This window comes from Ambystoma mexicanum, chromosome 4q (genome assembly GCF_040938575.1).
Source record: "Ambystoma mexicanum isolate Mex_15411 chromosome 4q, UKY_AmexF1_1, whole genome shotgun sequence".
Classification (NCBI taxonomy): domain Eukaryota; kingdom Metazoa; phylum Chordata; class Amphibia; order Caudata; family Ambystomatidae; genus Ambystoma; species Ambystoma mexicanum.
The window spans coordinates 1,059,142,013-1,059,163,880 of record NC_090928.1 but is presented as its reverse complement, the minus strand read 5'-3'; the positions used below and the strand labels follow the sequence as shown (position 1 = coordinate 1,059,163,880).

At 46.5% G+C, this 21,868-nt stretch overlaps 1 protein-coding gene across 4 annotated transcripts in view; it reads left to right on the top strand.

Annotated features, from left to right (window-relative positions):
- The window catches only part of TAF1A (TATA-box binding protein associated factor, RNA polymerase I subunit A), a 524,191-nt gene that overhangs the window by 381,462 nt on the left and 120,861 nt on the right, over window positions 1-21,868 (top strand). The gene's annotated exons all lie outside the window — the stretch shown is intronic.

The following is a 21,868-nucleotide window of genomic DNA, read 5'->3' as shown; positions in this document are numbered from 1 at the left end:
GTGTGGAAGCACCCGCGAGCCCCTGAAATACACGCGCCCAGGCCAATCGCGTGTGGTACTTCTCACGCACCCCTGAAATACACGCACACGCTCCCCCAGGGCCGATCGCGTGTGAAACCACCCGCGAGCCCCTGAAATGCACGCGCCCAGGCCAATCGCGTGTGGAACTTCTCGCGCACCCCTGAATTACACGCACACGCTCCCCCCAGGCCCGATCGCGTTTGGAAGCACCCGCGAGCCCCTGGAATACACGCGCCCAGGCCAATCGCGTGTGGAACTTCTCACGCACCCCTGAATTACACGCACACGCTCCCCCCAGGCCCGATCGCGTGTGGTAGCACCCGCGAGCCCTTGAAATACACGCGCCCAGGCCAATCGCGTGTGGAACTTCTCGCGCACCCCTGAATTACACGCTCCCCCAGGTCGCGTGTGTTGCTTCTCGCACTGGTACAGGGTTGGCGCAGCCCTTTGCGATGGTTTTGCGATCTTGATAGCTTTTCCTTGCGCGAGGGGGTTCTTGGGGGCGTAACTGGCGCTGCTGCAGGGTCGCTGCGATACTCTGCGCCACGGCTTGTTTTGGAGGATTAATCCATGAATACGATGTGCGCTGAAATGGATTTTATCGCACGCGGCTGGCGCAGACATTCGCACGGGAACACTCTGCGCCAGCCGCGTGCGATACTTTTGACTGTATTTCCATGTATCGGCCTGATAGTATTTTACCCATCTGCCACTTATAATTAGACTGACAAATCCATGTTGATTTCTGATGCCCACTTCCCACAGGAGAGCTGGCCCAAAGCGCCACATATCATTTATATGAAGGAACTCCCTTTGTGAGAGATGTACCTTTTGAAATGAAATGAGTATCTACCTAAAACTATTTTACTTAAACATAAATGCAGCAGAATATATATTTGCATCAGTATTTCCTTTTTTCTTGCCGCAAAATGTGGAAAGCAGGACCACAATATGCTGTAGGGTCTGATTTGTATTTGTATTTTTGTATTTATTTTATTTGTATTGCGCACCTTGCCCTGGGGCATCTGGGCGCATAGTTTGCAAGGAAATGGTTACATACAGGATAGCAAGTTTCCCATAAGGGAGACACGGTTTTAACAAAGTGGGAGTTCGGGAGCTGAGTTCGTGGAGCAGTCATCAGCAGTCTTGCAGCCCATCTGCCTCTTTTTGCGGAAGTAGCCTTTATCAGCCCAATCCTACCGCAGAGCGGTGAGCTGAGTTCGTGGAGCAGTCTGCAGCAGTCTTGCAGCCCATCTGCCTCTTTTTGCGGAAGTAGCCTTTATCAGCCCAATCCTACCGCGGAGTGGTGAGCGGAGTTCGGGAGCTGAGTTCGTGGAGCAGTCTGCAGCAGTCCACTGCAGATGCGTAGCAGAACCCAAATGGTCCCCGAAGTGCGCCCCAGGACGAAATCCGCTAGAAAACCTAGTACGGCTTCCGTATACCCCGCACAATCTAGCATAATGAACAATGACTCTGTGAAGTGGTGCGAGGAGTCTCAAAACACGCTTACTACGCCGACCATCCAAGATGGGATAATCCCAACAAAGTCCAAAACTATTCACCCTATGTCGACAACAACGGCAAACCAAGTTCACAAGCCCGTTGAGACTATAAAGATAAGAGAAATAAGAAACAGTGCACTTAACCTTACCGATACCAGCGAGGTCTTTCGCCCGGCCCCAGCAACACCAGTTGCGATGTCTGACGACTCCCGTGCGGTCAGGTCTGAGCCGGAACGACCACGGGGAACCATCGCGGGCGCAATCCAGGAGCGGAGGCCCACGGAGTTTGTCAAACTGACAGAACAGCCTCCCTTTCCCCCGCCCGCAGCCGCAAGCAATTCTCCACCCACCTCCTTGGTGAGCGACCTCGACGCAGGAGCTGTCGGAGGACGGCCCCTGTTCGAGGCGGATCAGAACGCCGTAGGCGGAGCGGGGAAAAGTGAACCCACCAAAGGACTGCTCTTGCAAAATGGTGAAAATAGTCCGGAGTCCACGAAAGAAGCTGGGGAACAGGAGTCACTCCCCATGCGAAGCAGTGGGGGAATAGCCCACCCCACTGCGCCCCCCTCCGGCAAAACATGCAAGAGATGAAGGAGGGGCAAAGATCTCAAGCACACAGAGACCCTTAGAGGCCATAGCGGCCGACAAAATGAGGGGAAAAAACGTTAACCCAGTCCTGAAACTCCACAACATCGACCAGCCTCGAACGGGCCCAACAACAAAGGCACTGATGCACCGGCTGGAAAAAGACAAAGTCGCCTCCATACCGCCTGCACAGCAACAGAAACCTTAGACCACCATGCAGACTAATCTAACGACGAGTGCTAAAGAGCAGGTCTCTAACACACCCAATAACTGCGTGGTCACAAGCTCGACGATAGAAGACATTTCCAACCCAGAGTCAGCCAACGATTCGGAAAACTCTGCAAACAACTTTGAGGAAGGACAGTCAAAATCAACACTAAACGTTTCAAAGAAAAAAAACAATAAGAAATCAAAACCAAAAAAAGACGTAAAACAAACACTACAAAAAAAACTAGTACCCAAAAAAGGGTTGGGAAAGCTCGCAAACTAATCAAAACAGGTCACAAAGGAGTACAAACTAGTCAGTCAACAAAAGAAGGAGAAAGCTTAACACCCTACCAAACCCCCTTCTTTCATGCCCCTTAAAGGCCTTCTTCACACAACAATACAAAAGGAAACTAACCTCAGAGCTCGAAGTCTCCGATGCGGAGATGCTGGAAATAGCACACGATCTGCCCCCAGGCAGCAAGCGGAAAACTACTGACTCAATTTGGACCCAAAAAAGCCAGAAAAACCGCCACTCCTCAGGCAATTCTGGAAAAAACAAACGACAACTTAGATTTAACTCAACCACAAACAGCACAACCACTACTCGAAAACCTCCCAGAGAAAGAACAAGCAACGAACACAATCACCCTACTGCAAAGCTCTAAAAACGATCATGACCTAAACCCTTCAACAGGAGTGAAAGAGCGAAGATATGCATGGACCAAACCACATTTGGTGACAGGTTTACTAAAGACGCCGCCAGCAACGACTATGGAAGGCGAGGCGCGCCAACATGGCCTTGAATTACCTAATCAAAAACTCTCCAAAAGCCTAAAAACAGACCACGATCAAAGTGCTTCAACGGAACACCCAAACCAAGATCCTTTGATTCCACAAAAAAGGTTGGACAATACTTATTCTATGCCAAAAAACCGCCGCCCCAGTAACATAGCAGCAGGAATGCAGAAAGCCACCACAAACGACAAGCCGGACATGATCACAATCATGTCAGCAGTACTAGCACCCTTCTGCAAATTGTACGAGGCAATAAAAGAAGATATTCGAGACAATACGGCCATCTTGACAAACATGATTACGAAAATTGCCCATGTTGAGAGTTACCTAACGGCGATTGAAGATCAGAAAAACGGGCAAACGCGAAATACAAGAATCGAAGAATTGGAAAATAAGATCGCCAACTTGGAACGGCTTTCCAATGTCCAGCACATTCCACGGGACAGGCCATCAACAACCCAGTTGGTTCACGAACAGCTGTTAGATAAAACTAACATATCCTGCCCGAATTTAGTGTCGGAACAAAGCCAAACCAAAGCGGTTCAGAACAAAAACATTGACTTGGAAAAAACAAGGGCTAAAACGGTACACTTGGTATCAACACCCAAAGAACAGATAGTACTTCCGACCGAGACCCAAACAGAAGAAATAATCATTATAATCTCCCCAGGAACCACAGAAGATTTTATGTTAGACAAAGTCCTAATGAACTTATCTCAATTTATGAATGTTTCAATCAATACAGAAGACTATTTTACCCCACAGAGAATAACCAAAGTGACACCCAAGAGGGACGACCCCACCAAATAACTAAAAGAGAACCCCCACCTCGAAACAAACAGAGGAGGACGTCAAGAAAAGCATCATGCTAAGACGCCCAGGGAAAAAAACAAGACGCACATAAGGAACAAGAAAAATCAAAGACTAGATGGAGAAGTAGCACCGATGTCCATCATCAAAATATAAAGGGAGGGACCCGTCTCTTTAAACTTGAACAACAAGAAAGAGAAAAAGATTATCATCCTAAACCGTTCGACCGTAATTCAACTAATGAGAAAAACTAAATCCCTAAGGAAGATCGGAACAGAAGACTTAAAGCGTGTTGAACCTTACCACAGTGGAAATTTAGCCAAAGCATACTTACACGTTAAAGCTGAAGCCATTGAAAACATCGACTACCTTTCTTTCAAAGAAATCAAACAGATGGGCTTCCTCTTAACGGAATTAAAATCCTCAGATAAAAAAGAAGAGAGAGAAAAACCAAACTGGGGATCACAAGAAAAAACAAGGCATATAACCTCGCCAAATGAAAGGCGTAACTCCACCAACACGACGAGTTATCAAGACTATCACACGAGTCACTCAATCCCAATTAAACGACAAGAGCAGCAGGAGCATAAACACAAAGAATCACCTGGACACTCAGAAACACGAAGGAAAACAAGAAAACCGGCGGAAACAGGCGAAGACAGCCATCCAGGAAACACATGGTCTTGTCTACTTAAATTAGAACTAGACCCAAAGAAGGACCACGTTCCTCTCAACCGTCCGGCGATACTTCAGATAATGAACAAATCTGAAATGTTAAGGCACTTGAAATCAGAAGATATCAAACTAGTAGAACCATACCACAGCAACAAAAGAGCCAAAGCTTTTATCCATATAGAATCAGACAGCGGGAAAAAAGTCAATCAGCACGCTTTTCAAGAACTAAAAGACGTGGGCTTCTATCTGACAGAAATAAAGAAACAGGGAAGAAATAAAGACGAAAAGCATCCAGCCCTCACAAAAGGTCAGGAAACAATCGTCAACCATCCTGTCCAGCTTCAAGACAAAAGCCAGAGAAAGGACCAGCACCATTACCGCTCACAAGAGGACTCATCAGTAAAGCCAGACGAGAGTAAACGTACAAAAAAAACATTTGAATTGGGCAAAACACAAGGCCTCTGGAATTGGCTGAGATCAACGTGGAACAAGAACAGCAAAAAATAGCAACGACCCGGGCCAGCCCTCTCAGACTGCCACGTCTCAAACGTTAAAGAGGAATGGGCCACAAAAGAAGTTTTCTGCCTGTGATCGTGGAACACCCGAGGCCACGCACACCTTACTCAGTTGAGCGACGTGAACCTTGGCAGTTTTGACATAATATGCTTACAAGAGACATGGTTGATGGCTAAACCAACACTCGACGGCTTCACAGTACAAATCTCGCCAGCAGTGAAAGGTCTGTTGGGAAGACCATCAGCGGGCCTATTGACGGCATTCAAAATAGGTTTGGGCCTGGAAGAACTGAGGAAGTGGAAGGAAGCATATGAAATGATGGTGTCTTTGACCACTTGGTTCCGACAGGACATCAAACACGGCGGAGGTCTCGCAAAAAAGTTAGCCATCAACTGTTACTGGAATCCACAGCGTATGTCAACCGAAACGTTTTGCTCAAACATGGGCAACACGATTGACCAGCTCTACGAGGACTTCGAAGACATTGAAATCATAATCTGCAGAGACCTTAACGCAAACTGCAGCAACCTCCAAAAGTCAAATCCCCCTACTGATAAACACTCTACAATATCAGACTCCACCAGGAACAGAGGGAAAGCTTGGCAGGAGCTAATTACAGGAAGAGATATTCAAAATATTGACATCCTGTTCCCGAACCAAATAAATATCCCAACCGGGAGCGCGAATCGTCGAGCGCTACACTAGACCACATCTGTATTTCGTCGGGTCTAATTGAATTCATAACAAGGTTCCGAGTTGAAAGAACCAACAATAGCGACCACAATCTGATCACATGCTCTTGGCAGGGATTGAGAACAGCAAAACCGATATAGTTGAAGTTAGCAGCCAGAGTTCTCGACTAAGGCTAACGGAAAACGACATTCTGGAAATCGGGCTCGCATGGGAGAAGAAAGTTGGGTCCGACAAGCAGAAAAACATAAGAGAAAGACCGGACTACACACCGCTCCTATTGCCATACAAAAAACCTTGGGGAAAAAACCATAAAATAGCCCAGCCATCCCACGCCTTTAACGAAGAAGTGGTCAAACAAAGAAAAATGAGTCGCTGTCTGAAAAGAAGAGCAAAAAAATCGAACAGCATAGAGGACTGGGAGATCTGGCAGCAGGAGATGAAAAGGTACCGCAACTGGCTAAGGCAACATAAGGCACTCCAATACCAACATGACGCAGAGCATATGATGAAAAGACTTGCATCAAAAAAATCAAGTGAATTCTGGTAACTGATAAAAAAGTTGGCCCATTCACAGACCTCTCAACTGTGTAACGCAGAAGAAATGGATATCCTACATAACGTCGGAATTCAAAGAGGCCAAAAAACCATCACCGCCAAAACAAACAAACACGAACTTAAGCTGTGTAAATTTAACTAACTAATCAAGAAGACATAGAAGCAAAAATCAAGAAATTAAAGTCTTCCAGAGCACCCGGCCCCGATGGCCTGACAAACGTAACACTGAAGCAATTTCCTGACCAATGGACCGCGGTGATTAGCAAAATCTTTGCCGAATGCAAGAACAAAAAGCAAATTCCAGAGTCATGGCTGAAAGCAGTAATCGTGCCAATTTACAAAAAGGGTTGCCGCGAAGATCCGGCCAATTACACGCCTATCGCCTTACTGGACGTCATCGGCAAGATTTATGCTTCCCTTCTCTTGGATCATTTCAAAATTGACCGCAACACTCTGTGGGCCAAATTACAGGCCTCAACCAGTTTTGGATCCGATTAAAGCACTTCACTCAGAAAACACTGTAAGAGTGAAACTCAGCCAACAAGGAACTCTTATCTGAAGAGATTAAGGTAACCCGCGGGGTCAAACAAGGCTGCCCCCTGGCACCAGCCCTTTTCATCTCTTTCCTAGGCGACTTCCAATGCTCCGAAACTGAAGTCAGGTGCTTCCCGCCTAAAATAGGCAATTCAACCATACTGAGACTTCTATACGCAGATGATATCATCTTAATCGACTAGACCATAATTGGTCTACAGCGAAAACTGAACAACTTGGCCAATTACATCGACCAAAACTGCCTCGTCGTCAACAAAAACAAAACGAAAGTTTTGACGATCGAGAAAGCGCTGAATAAAAAATCGAAGAAACCAGCATGGTTCTTGGAAAACGTCAAAATCGAATCAGTAAAATCCATCAGATATTTGGGAGTTGACCTGGACAGTTCAAATACATCCTTGACGATGCAAAAGACCCTATGGGACAAAGCAAAAAGACTAACACCGCAAATGCGTCTCATCGATAAAAAGTTTGGCAAGTTCTCCCTGACTCCTGCCATAAACTTTTACAAGGGTGTAAAGTGGCCCCTGCCCTGATCTACGGAATGGAAGTCTCGCTCTCCATCCCAGCCAAAATTTTGACCAGATTAGAATGCCTAATTTGGAAAGCAGTGTTGGGAGCTCCCAAATCAACTTCAATGGCGGCAATCAGAAGGGAGCTGGCCTAGTTTCTCTCGAATCCATGGTTGACCAAGCCGCCATGAATTTCTTTAGGAAATCTATCTTAGAAGAGTCTCTCCCAGCCTTCAACATTATCAAAGACGAGATGGACAATGCAAAATGCGCATCCCTGGAAAAATGGACGAATAAAAGGAGAGAGAAACTGCAGGAAATAGCGTGCTCAGTCAAAGAGCTCAAAGAAAACCCTGACAATCAAGCAAAAAATCGTAACAACGGATTGGACACAAACTCTCGATCTCGCAACAAATAACAAACTCCTTACTCATCTCCCTCCGACTTTCAACAAAGTAAAATCCCCAATTAAGTACTGTAAAAAATTTCCCGACAAAAGAAAGCTGCTCATGAAAGCAAGACTAAACCTACTTCTGACTCGGGAAATAAAAACCATCAGAGCTGCCTCTGACAACTTCAAATGTAGACTATGCAAAAAAACGGAAGTGAAAGAAACTCTGAAGCATTTAATACTTGACTGTCAAAACAACAAACATAACGGAACAATTCACCTACTACCGTTGATGGAGAATCCATGGATGTTCCAAGAGAACGAGCTGTGGAACAGATTAATATCAGGGGAATCCACTAGGTGGTCGGTGGCAATGGTGAATTTAATTGAGGCAACTTTCAGACAGATCGGCGACAGAACCTCACCCACGCAGAAAATCAACGGAGTCCAGACTATAGGGACAGAGGCAAAGTCTTGATGACCTCAGAGCTGTCATCTGTCACGTGGAAGTTAAAAACATAGCGCACCTGGGAAGCACGAAATGTAGAAAAGCGACGTTTGCTTAACTAGTAAAGCACTGAAGCTTTCGATAAATTTATCAGGGATCTCCTGAATAAAAAAAAAGTCATAAATAAATAACTTAAGGCAGAAAACATGTTACATACAGGTACATCGTTACAAAGGTTACTCTAGACATTACTGGAAGTAATGCTATGGCATACAGCAGAATTACGCTAATGGGTGAAGATAAGCCAAAGATACAAGTGCAGAATAGGGCAAGCCTCAGATGTGGTGTTTATGCTACCTCAGTTCTTCAACATGGCTTCGTATGGGGTGGGATCCTTTTCACCCATTCGGCTGTAACGCTCACCTGATTCCCGTAGAGGCGCCAGTCTTGACTGGGCGTATACCGTATCTTCAAAGGTGATGTCTAACACACGGCTGGCTCTTTGGGCTGGACCTCTGTGCACTGTATGTCTGACTCGAAGGGTAAGATGTCTGCAGATAGAAAATATGGGATTAATGAACTGGGTTATTGAATGTCTCTCTCTTCTTCCCTTTCTCTTCTCCTGTAGAACCCCAAAGGTTAACGCTCTCACCTTAGGTAAGTGAACGCCGTGCTCTCCATCTGCCTCGGGGCAGGGTGCTGTAACCAGTTTCTTCACTGGATAAGGGGAGCAGGCCTCTTGACATCAGAGGACTGCTGTCCGTCGTTTACTGCACGAACGGTAAGTTTCGAGTAATTCTAATGTCTTTAAAAGTCTTTAGTAATGATGTCTCTTGTTTTGCAGGGTTCCGGCGATGGCGGATGACGGGCTGAAGTGAGTTGAAGATGGAGCCCGTGTGATGAATAGAAGCGCCTGGAAGCACGTAAGTAAGCGCTTGTTGCCTGCTTCACGATGCGCTCTAACTGCCTTTTTATTTTGCAGGTACAAGTTCGGAGCGGCTGCAGGGTGCCGGAATACCCACTGGGTTAGATGTGGAAAGGAGTAATGGCACGTGAGTATTAAAGTTCCCCAATGTCTTTAAACGCACCTTGTTTTGTCTTTCAGATGCGGGATGCAGCGCCGAAGGCCTCTGGAGCGTGCGAAGAGTTGGTAAGCTTTTGTCTTTCAGATGCCGGAATGCAGCGCGAGGCGTTGGTGACAGCCGATGGACCAGGTAAGTGAAGCGCTGTCACTGAAGACCGTAATGCTAACCTGTTCTTTCTTGTCTTTATAGGTGTTGCTGAAGACTTTATTCAGGATGGTAAGCCTTTTTCCTTAGGCCCAGGATCAGATGCAGAAGACACGATGAGCGTTCTGCTGCAGAGGATGCAGAATAACGCAAAGCAAGATTCATCCATCGGGTGTGGTTTAAATAGCCTCCTGTAGTGCTTAGGTGTCTCCTTCCACAGCCACGCCTAGGTAAGAAAAGAGTTCCTGCTTTCCAGAAGAGTTCCAGTGTTCTGAACCTAGGGAGTGGCTCCTGCCCCACCCAACAGGAAAAGTAGTTCCAAACAGAAGAGGATCAGAGGCTCAACTGGCAGGCAAGTAAGCAGCATGGTCTGCTGCAGGTAAGTCCACCCAAGCATTATGAGCCCGGCGCTTCCAGCGCTGGGACTGGGCATATTTATGAGCCTGGTGCCACTGGCGCCAGGACTGGGTCCAAAAGGTCCCAATTGGGACTGGTTGGCCCTCGGAACCTGTGTTATGGATCTGCTTCCAAGGGAGTTGGGAAAACCCTGACCTTTTGGAAGCAGAGATCTTGACATCGGCTTTTTGTACTTCTTTGAGCAGTTTTCCTCCACTCTCTCCATATGTAGGTCTCACAGTTTGCCAGATGCGATTTCCTTTCCTTTGTAGATGGGAGTATCATGCGTGTAGTTTCCTGGAACAGTGTCAGGCTACAGAGCAAGTTGAGAGACTTTGATATCATAATGTGTAGCAAGGTCGAAATTCTTATTCTTATTATTGGTAATAATATCAGGGTGTTTATTGTGTGCAGGTCTTGCTTCGGGAAGCAACTGAACACTTTACAAATCATATGGCGTTGGACGCGGTGAGGCAAGCAGAGATAACGGAGAGGGGAGGAGGAGGGTGGGCAATTTGGTAGCAAGGGATCTACAAGCAACGAGGGGAGGAAACAGTGGGGAGCAGCTCACCCAGTCCCACTTAAGGTTTAAAGTAGAGGGTGTAGACATAGGAGGCACATTGTATTGTTCTAAGAGACTTGGACCCTCCTTCCTCCATTTTCTGTTGATGATTTTCAATGCTCTTAATGTACTCCGATAAAATGTGCATTGTTAATGTTTGGGAGGAAACTGGTCTACTGCTGAAAGCCTGTCTGAATCGATATATCAAAATGGTTTGCCGCTCACTGTAGTTGCAGAGGTCAATAAAGACGAAACACTAATAAATTAAACACAATATGCTCCGATAGCACATTTCTATTGTGAAAATGGAGGAGATGTCTTTAGAAGCATTTCAAAGAAGTGTGGGAGCCCTGGACTTTACACTTCCTCTCCTTCCACCTACATCTCTGGGGGGGAGTTCACCTCTGCCATTTCAACTCCACGAGGCGGCATCGTTGTTGCAGCATAATCCATACTGCTAGGTAAGCCCAGGAGGGCTATCGTTCCATTTCTGGGCAATTTCATTGGCGCTTCCATGTCAGAGGGCATATGGGGGCATTCTAAGCTATTTTATTTCTTGTGCACACAGCAACGCGCTTTAGCGTTATTCTAACTTTGTTGCTACAGAGTGCGCACGGTGCCCACTTGGGCTTTACCATCAGTGAGCACTCTGTGCATCATGGCCCCCGCCCGTAGTGCCTCACCTTCCTCGAGCACCGCAACAGCCGTGATTGGCCCACTTCCTCATCATATGGCCAATGGGAGAGCTGCCAGGCATCTTAGCCGCCCCCGCCCCCAAGGCCCTCTTCAAAGGCCCCTTCTGTGCCTGGGAAGGATCGGAGGGAACGCCCTGTTGTCCAACGCAGTACCTCACGCTCTACCACCTCCAACCTCATGGATGAGTCCCCCATCATGCAGCCGGCTACTTCAAGAACTTGTGACTATCCTGGAGCCTTGCCCCCTCCCCCCCCATTGCAGAACCTATACCTTCTTTATCTTACCCCATTTGGGAAATTTCGAATCTAGGTGTGTTTTACCAACTGTACACTCCCTTATTTTGCATTATATTAGTGTGCTGATTGGGTAATTTCAAATCTAGGTGTGTTTTTAAAAACTGTACATCCCACCCATTTTTGGACGCAAGTGTTTCTACTGCATCTGCTTGCTCTCCTTTTCTGGCTACTAGTCCGCCTGGTGAGTTTGTGCCCATCCCCTTCATCCTTCATCCTTCATCCTTCTCTCCTCCACCCTATGACACTCACTATCTCTCCTATCTACTCTAACTGCTTTACTATGACCTATCCTCCTTCTCTCACAAAGACTGGAAGGAAAAAGTTTAAAAAAGAGTTCCTGACCACCAACCCTGGTCTACCCATTGCAGACACATATGTCAGCGCAACTTCCAGACAGATTGTTACTGATATTCTCTTTTCTGTCCCTTCTCCAGATCTCTAGACCCTTCTTATCTCTGCTCTCTCTCCTTTCCTATCCTCACCCATTAATGGGGGCACTAGATGGGAAGTACTGTTGTCAGGCTTCTCATCATCCAGGTTTATCATTAATGTCTATCACAATGGCACTGTCATGGCCCAGGGTCCTCAACCTAACCTCCTCCTCTTTGACCCGCCGGCTGTCCCTCATTGATTTCCTTGCTGTGCCTGCTACTCCTTCTCTCTTTCTGTCCCTCCTCCCCTTCCTCTGACTGGAGTACCACGCCCCTGTACCCGTCCTCAGAAAACCTTCAAAGGCAGAGACCTGCTTCATCTGGCCACGCTTAATGATTACTCCGCTATAAAACACTCTGCGGAATCTGCCTCCGCCTTGAAGACATTGACCTCAATATCTTCGCTCTTACCGCAATGTGGTTCAATACCAGCTCAGTCACTGCTTTTGACTCTGTTGGCTACAAGATCATTTCTACTCATTCCTACTCCTCGCCCTAGCAGTTCCGGTGGTGGGGTTGCCCTGATCTTCTGTGAGTGGGTCCCTACTTCCCTCATACCCACCCAGTCATACTCCTCCTTCGAGAGCCTGGTCTGCAAGCTGGTCATCTCTCGTATCTCCTCCCCAACCATTGCCACTATCTATAGGCCACCTGGCTCTATCAAATTGTTCCTCTCTGAATGGGCTTATTTCTCCTCCTTTCTCCTTAGATCTTCTTCTAAACTCCTTCTACTGGGTAACATCAACCTCCACCTTGACTCGAGCATGGTGTCCAAGCTCTTCTGTGACCTCTGCAACTCGCTCTCCGTCTTCTGGTTCTACTCACTCGGCTGGACACACCCTTAATGCATTTATCCACAGATCCTTTTCTCTCTGCCCCTCCCACCACTTGGCTCTCCCGGTCTGACCACTCCCTCCTTCCACCTGGGCCCTCTCAACACTCTGACCACACCTCTGCCATCTCTGCCAACCTCGTTCACGGACATACTCCAGATGAAACAAGTGTCAGTTGCTGCCTTCGCATCCACCTTCATCTTACCTTCCCCTCCTCCTGCAGACTCGTCCTCCAAGTCTGCTCTCCACAACCTCCATCGTGTGGGATATATTGACCCACTCAGATGTGCCTTACCACATCACTTGCTGCATTGGTGCAAGAAACAGCACCAGGATCTCAAAATTGCGTTTTACAACCACCAAAATAATGGCTGCATCACCCTGCCTCACACATTTCAGGCGGGGAGTAACAGAGTACACACTGCATGAGTGTGCCAGTGTGCTCTGCAATATTCTTCTACAAATTAAGTGAAAGAGGCAGCATTGCCTTGCTGGAAATCTCAAAATTCCCATTTCAAAATGACACCTTTTTCAACCTTAAAAGCGCTGCTTGGCGCTATCAATTTTTCATAAAACTACTGTGATTTAAAAAGCCCTGCCATGTCCAGGATCATTGATTATGTCTCAGAGGAACCGGGCCTCATTTGAATGACCGCTCCAGTCAAAAAGCAACTTTGAAAAATCAACCAAGGACTCTGCTTTCACTCGCAAGGAAAAGCATGCATATTTTTCTACAATGTATCAAACATCAGCCGTCTTCAAAGAACTTCTAAATATCTGCGCCTGGTTAGTGTCATGTATCATTGTGCTGATAAAACACATGCTTCCAGGAAAAGGACCTTTGGTTGCAAAGGCAGTGTTTGCAAAGGCAGATGGGGGCTGCTAAGTTGGCAAGCTTTAAAAAAAATTCTGCTCTTCAAGTTACAGCCCTGTAACTTCCTTCAGGAAGAGAGGCACACCATAAAGTCCTGGCACAGGAAAGCACTAATTGCCAGCTTGAAAGACTTTGAATGGACGAGGACAAAGGGATTTCACATGCTCATCAGACAATCGTCTTTGCTCCAGGCTAGGACAATAGCAGTCCTGGGTGAGCAGGGCAATAAAACCTTCAATTAAGAGAGAGGCCCCCATCCTGCTTGAAAGAAACTACCAGGTGGTGTTAGCTGGGACGAACAAATTACAGACAATGACTCCCATTTGTCTTAAGACTATTGTAGAAAGAACTTTAAAAAGACTTCTCAGCTGTCAAAATTGGTGAAAATTTGGACTTTTCCCAGCGTAAAAGTGGAATTGTGGGCTGTGTTTGAAAACTTGGTAGAATGTCGTGACACACTCTGGACAGAAACTGTCAAATATGTTGTATTATCAGAAAAGCATCCATGTTGCAAATGTCAAATTTTGTACATACATCCCATGCGACAATTCACATCTGTGTATAAAATTGGGGAATTTTGGGCCAAATCTTTAATGTGTAAAATTACCAAAATGTGTCAAAGGTGAAGCAAGGTCACACAGACTGGAGGTTTGGACTAATCTGTGCTGCACAAAACATCTAACCTGTGTTTCTGATTTACTAAGAGGTGGCGACTGCATAAACATCTGTTTTTGGCAAAATTGGATTTTCAGTAAAGAAAATGTGGGAGTTTCTAGATACAGTAAAAATCACCTCATAAACATGGCATCAGTTTTCTATTATCCAACCAATTGTGAGCAAGGCGGAGACTATGCCCTTGCCCAATCCTATTGTTAAGGGTGTGGGTAGTGAATCCTGCCCCTGTCATATACTGTAATGATGTCATCTGGCATTATAAATAAGGGCCCCTGACTAGCACTCAGGACACACACACTGATTCCTGATTCCTACGCCGGCGGCCTGTTCCTGTCTGTTCCTGTCTTCATCTTGCATCTAAGCTCCAGATCCCAACCACAAGGCCAAGCAATTGCTGATCCTGCTTCAGCTAGGCCTCCATTCTAAAATAATCCCCATAACCATGGGAAGCGCTGTGATGTTTTGAGGAAGCATCCTGAAGTTACCTGGTTTGTTGCCACTCACTGCTATCCTGATGCCCTATAGTATCCAGTAACCAGAACTGCCAATCCAGAAGAACTATCCATTGGTATCCAGTCCCTGCCCAGCTGAGTTTGACTGGGTGCCCTGTGTTAGACCAGATCCGTGGGTGATCCAGAGCGCTGACTGTCCAAAATCCAAACTAAAAGTGGACTGTGAGTATCAATAGGAACCATAGAAACATAGTAAACCTTGCCTTGCTTTGTTCCATCCCAATCTCTAAGTCATCCAATCCTTATCCTGATAACTGTAATGTTGTCACAATCATTCTTGAAACCCTGCCTTTGATTCCTTGTGCTAGTGCCAATATCTTTAATAATTTTGTCTTGTGAAATCCTAAACCCTTAATCCTCCCTTGGGTAATCGGACTGGGTCCGCAAGGGCAGGCGTGGAGGTGCTGGGGTTGATTCCGCGGATCAACTCCAGAGCTTACTGTGTCTCAAGCTGGTAGCCTAGCCTAAATGCCCTAGTGTAAAGTAAAACCGTCCTTGTAAAAAATGGATTTGTTCCTTTTTCTTGCCTTTATTTTCCTAAAACGCACCTCAATAGATCCTGCATAACTCACTCAATTTAACAGCTAGAGACCTCATTTCACTTTCATATGGTACCTAGGATCCATCGCTCCCCCCCAACCCAAAAACCACAATATTTTACACATTTTTATTAAAAACCGTTTGGTTAATTTCAAGCGGGAATGAGCATTTTTGCAAAGTTTTACGTGTTATTTTTACTTTCAATTGTTTTAAACCTTCCATTCATTTTCCAATTGTATGCTTTGGCTCAATCTATTGCTTATGATTGCTTGTAACTTTCCAGTGTTGCTCCCGTAGAGAATTGTACTTCTTTAAGGATTTTTGCACACATTCATTGTTTTATTCATCCATTTCCGAGTGTCACTTTAACATTGCAAGGGTTCAAATCCGTTTTTCTCTCTCGTTTGGGGAGGGAAGGTTGGATTCGAATTCTGTTTCTTATTCCTCACTCCTGATTACCTGAAGCTTCTTTATATCTATTTAGAATTGATTATTTGTGGGTTGAGGAATATTGCAGGGGGAAATCCTAACTTGAGTGCCATCTTTCCCAAAATTCAAAAGTGTCTCTATTCCCTGGTGTTTTGTAGTTGTGTTAATCGAAGGTTAAACTAAGTACATTGCTTACATTCATATTGTTTTTATCACCCCATTGGCAAATGCTGCTCCATATAATAAAAAGTGTATGATTTTCTTGAATTTCTAAATAAATATTACCTTTACCTACCAGCCTGGTTCCTGGTCCATTGTGACCAGGGGTATTTGAAAAGGGGGTCTGATATGAGTGGTGTATCTCTCAAATATTGAACCTATGTATAACAAAATAAGCATTTCAGTTCTGCACTGCATACTAGGCTGATACCAGGGTGTATCACCTGATTGAAATCCTTAACAATCTAGCCATTTCTAACACTCTTTGACATTCTCGCCCCAGTCATGAGGATCTGTCTGAAACACTTGGTACGACTCGGAACTATTACACTTGAAGCGCAAATGCAGAGCTGTAGAACGGAAGTGGCAGACCACAGGCTCATCCTCTGAAACTGCAGCCTTCTCAAAAGGCAATATCATCTCACCATTCGTTTTAAGAAAAGGGCCCACATCCAGGCCCATGTCTCTGGAACATCCAATAACACGGCTGAACTCTTTAAAATCTGTAAGGAGCTAGCCAATCCCACTACAGTCCCTGCCTCACCTTTTCACTCTCAAGCCCTCTGCACTGCTCTGAATACTCACCTCACTGCTAAAACTCAGGACATCCTGAGCACTCTTTCTTCCTTCCCTCCTCCCATCCACCTGGCCCCCAACCTCCCTCAGCCTCTCTCCTCCTTCTCTAGATCACTATGGTTATCCACTCTATGTAGGTCTCCCCCTGTTCTTCCAGAACTATTGAGGACAACATAGGCTCCCTTGCCCCTGCACTTGCTGATTTATGCAATCACTCCCTTGCTACTGGGTCTTTCCCCTCTTCCCTCAAGCACTCTCTTGTGCGCACCCTCCTGAAAAGCCTTCCACCGACCCTTCAAGTCCGGCCAACTACCGTCCCATCTCTACCACTCCCTTCCTTGGGAAACTCTTGGAGGAGCTGGTTTGGCCCCAACTGGCCCAGCATACTGAACTCGTTGGTTGCCTACATGACCATCAATCTGGATTACGAGCATCGAGAAACACGGAAACTGCTCTTCTGAACACCTGTGAAGAACTGCTTGCATCTCTTGACACAAACTCTCCTGCTGTTCTCATTCTACTCGATCTCTCCCCTGCATTCGATACGGTCACCCACTCCATCCTCATAAAAGGGCTACATGATACCCTTGGTATCTGGGAACGGGCACTGAACTGGCTTGGCTGACCTCCTTCCTCACTGACCATCCCTCCCAGGTCATCCAGGGCACATTCTCCTCTTCTACCTCCATCTCCACCTGTGGCATTGCCCGGGGCTCTAACCTTTCACCCTGGCTTTTTAACATCTATTTCGCCCCGCTTGCTCACCTTATCTCCACTTTCTCCCCTCATGTCCAGTGCTATGCAGATGACACCCAACTCTTCTTCAAACTTCCCTCTGAGGCTCTCACTACTTCCTCCATCATTCCCGACTGCCTATCTGCCGTTCAGTCCTGGTATGCATCCAGCGATTTGTGCCTCCATGCCAGCAAGACTGAGATCCTTCCTATTGGGATCCCCACTCCCTTTTTCCTCCCCTCACTCTGGCCACCCTCCATGGGCTCTGCGCCTTCTCCTGCAGCTAAAGCCAGACAACTTGGAGTCCTCTTCAACTCCTCTAACTCCTTCCACCCTCACATCTTGGACCTTGCCAAGAAGGCCCAATTTCAACTGCACCGCCCCAGAGGTATCCTTCGTTTCCTCACTTTTCCCTCAGAAGCTCAATGTCTCCAGAGCTTTGGTACTCTCTAGGCTGGACTATTGCAACAGCCTCATCCTTTTCCTTTCTCCGCCCCTTCTAGCTTGCCCAGAATAGGGCTGCAAGACTTATCGTTGCTCTCAAACTCTGGGACTGTATCTCTGCAGTCCTTAAATCCTTCCACTGGCTCCCAGTTGCTGCAAGGATCAAATTCAAACCCCTCTGCATCATCCATAAGGTTGTTGGCCAAGGACCAATCTATCTACAACTTGCTCTCACTAAATACTTCCCTTCCAGATTTGTACTCTCCTCTGGCTCCAACTCTGTGTCAGGTGCTTTTCTAAGCAGCAAGATGGTGGCAGATCTCTTTCCTCGGCTGTCGCCCTCCTCTGGAACAACCCCCCCTTCCTCTCTGTCTTGAGCCAGATCTCACATTCCGGAAGCTCCACAAGACTTTCCTCTTCACCTCCTCCTTCCCCCTCCCACTCCCTTGCTAATAACCCCACAGTTGCTGAGATTGGCGGCCTGGGACCTTATGTGTCCCTCTGGGTCCCGGCCTTCCTCCCAATCACCCTCAGCCTTCCGCCCCACCGCAGCACTTGCCTTCAGGCACCCACTGGCCTGTGTTCTGTGAGAAACCTAGGGGTGTTCTCCCTATGAAAACTTGAAACCCAGGTGGCCGGGGCAGACCATTGCTGTTGGATTCCAATCCTGCGGGAGGACAAGCGAGGTAGGATCACTTGGGTTGAGGACCTCTGGGGACACTGGCAAGAACACCATTAGGCGAGACATGCTATTCTCCCTCCCCACTTCCAATGCCCTCACCCGATATCCTCTCAGCTTTTTCATTCTACTTGAACCTCATCCTGACCAGGTCCTTTTCGATGCAGAACCGTTCCCACATATATCCATATGAAGTTCCCCACTCACTATTCCCAATTCCCCACTCCAAGTCAGAACCCTAAGAAACATTATCCGAAAGGTTCTTTCTATTTGTAACCCTTTCAAGCTAATTTTCCACCCCATTATACAAACCACTACAACTCCCACAATCCTCACCCTTCGTACCCTGCCGACATGACGGAGAAGTGGAAGAACAAATCGGGAGCAATGAGGATTACCCATAGGAATCCCTGGGCCATTGACTCCTATGGACGACCGCCATTTTGTCACCCTAAGAAGGCCAAGCAGAGTCGGGCAGGCCCAACCCTAACCACACACCTGCAGCCTGTTAACATCACACAGGTCCTTAAAAGGACAGAGAAATCAGTTGCTCGTGGGAAGCCAGGAGGGTGGCTGCAGGGCTGAGACCGTCAGAGGATCCCTACTTCAGACCCATGCACTCAGGGAGCAGGAGCGAGGCAGAGCACATGGTGGAGCAAGGTTTCCCAGGCAGAGGCTGAGCCCAGAGAGAGAGACGGTGGAACCAAGACGGTGTGCAAGGAGGGTGGAGCCCTTGCCCCATATCCCGGCTGATCAGATGTCTCAGAGAGCGTGGCAAGTAGCGCAAATCTGGCCGAAGCGGGAAACCAGGAATTGTTACATAGACTGTGCATGATGTCGGGGCCCTCCTGCACAGCTAACCCAGTCAGGGAGGAGCTCCAGCCACCGGAGTATCGTCTTTGGCTCCATGATCGAGGCTGCAGACCAAGCCTTCAATACAGTCGGTGAGTCGGAAGAAACTTTGCAATACCGGTCTGTCAAAAGAAGGTTGAGAGCGGCAAAAGTGTTGGAAAGGCATCCTTTGAACTGTACATGGAGGGATTACCTTAAATCAGAGTGGTCCGGAACCCATGCGTGTCCAGTAGAAGGTCTCTGATAAGAATATTACTGAGGGAAAGTAAAAGTGAATGTGGAAGTGAACTGTGAAAAGTGATCGAAGTGGTCATACGGGGGTCAATGAAAATCCCATGTACACTCGGAAGACTTCGATTGAGGCGGTCCAAACCTGGCAGAGGGAGACCTACATGAACCTTTAAAGGCCCTTGACGGGTCCAAGCCCGACTGAGGGAGATCTGTGAAACGAGTGGCAGGAAAGTGAAAACTAGGCTCGCACCCAGCTGAGGCGAGCCTATAGTAGCAGTGAAGTAAAGAGGGGTCCGTGCCCGGCTGAGGGAGACCCGGGGTGGACGTTCCACCCGATGTTGTCTACTGGAGAAAGAAAGAAGAAAGAAAACCCATGGAACTTTGATTTGTTATTAAAAAAAAATTGTTAATCAAAAGAGACACTAGCCTAGAAGGCCTTGGCCTACCCCACAGACTGGCTCCTCTTGCTCGGGAGGTTTTGGAGTGGATGCCAAGCTCAAGTATTCCGCCTTGCCCCGTGCTGAAAACGTGGGGAAGGGAAAGTCAAAGTTCAGCAATCCTTAACTACCCATTATCTGGATATATTGTTTCAGACGGTTTTGTTCCACACCTCGTTGTTCCACACCCTTTTGTTCTTTAGAGTAAGATTGGCAATAGGTTTTTTTAGTATAGGTCCTTTTGTTTTGACCTGACTCCAATAGGACTGCGTTATCTTTATTATTTGATGGTCGGAACTTGCTCCCATATTAGGTTTAGATTAGGCGTTTATGTCAACCATTTTACAGTTGAATAAACACCCTTGAACTGTGCTTCATTGTGTGCGTCATACTTTTGGTACCATGCATTCCTTAAAGTTCTCACTGGCCTGCGCTTACTATGGCAGGTGATCACTCTGTACCAAGCAATCTCTGCCAGGCACTACCTGCACTCAACTGACTCCTTGGCACTTCCCTCTGTGGAACTGCTAGCACTTCACCTTCTCTCTTTCCCTTCACTTGCACGTTCTGAATGCTCACAAGGCCTAGTAGGACCACCCTTTTCCTGTTCAACAGTGTTCTGTTTGCGTTTGTTCCCATGTTACCTCCCCTCTGCCCTGTGAGTAGTTTGAAACACATATTCTTGATGTATAAGTGCCTTACAAATGCACAATTAATAAAATAAATAAAATACCTGTTCTATGGAATTTCATCCATTCAGTAGGGTCTACGCCCCCACATTTTACCTCACTGCACCCTTCACAGAGGAGAAATATAGATTTGCATATCCGTCTGGTCCCACTCACATTAAAATGCTAGGCAATTCCCCTCTGAACAAGAGTACCATCAGCAACCCCAGACCTGTGTTTTGGCCTTGTTGGGCCTCCTCATTGAGGTGAAGCTGAGCCTCTCCAAGGCACAGTGAGCAAGGGGTTCACATCTGGATTACCCTTTACACAAGTAATGAAGAGTGTGAGAGCCCCTCTACTGTTCCTTCTCTATTTGTAGGAGCATGGGGAATTAGACCGGCCCGGCCAGTCTTGCTTTGTAATCACCTTTTCCTAATATACTGCATTTTCCATATCTGTTAATGTGTGCCCTGTTTCTAAGATGCAACTGCTGAAAATAGGCTAAATGTACTGAACTGTTGTATTAATGAATGTTCTGTCAAAAGGCTATTGTAACTTTAGAACTTTGAGAACTCTCATTGCAAGCCACACAAGACAAAAATGTATGGGTGACTTCTGCAAGTATTATATATATGATTACCAATAGAGTTCACCACCTTCATTTTATCTGGCTAATTGAGCATCTTTCGTTTACATTCTTTTATGCATACTATCATGACAAGGGTGGTGACACTGTCTAGTCAAAGAACTGCAAGAGGGGCACTGGATGGGAAATATTTCTTATATTGATTTTAATTGTTTAATGTGTAATACTCTTTTATGAAGATAATGCGTTTCTTTAAAAAAAAATGTCTGCACTCAGGAGATGGTTGTAGGGGGTTAGCAGCGTGGCACTCTTGCTATTTACAGAACCCATTATTTTTCTGTGGTAATGTGGTGCAACTTGTTACTGTTTTTAGAGTGTAATTCCTTCGTGCAGACGCAGGTTGCAGAAAAAGCAAAAAATTGTGATGTCCATTGGTTTGTCAAATATTCCAGTGATCATTCTATATAAAATGTGTGCACCTTCTTAACTAAAAAAAAGCTGCTGGGTTGCCGAAATACATTTAGAGGGGCTGAAGCAAAAACAGGCTGAAGTACCACACGCAGACTAAGCTGGGTTTAGAAGCAAAGAGGAGAGAAGTGTAATCAGTCGGTAAAAGGTGTGTGGAGTGATGGAGTTTAAACCCACTAACATGCCTGTGGGCTTGTGCGCGCTCTATAAATGCGAAAATAAATTAAATTAATAA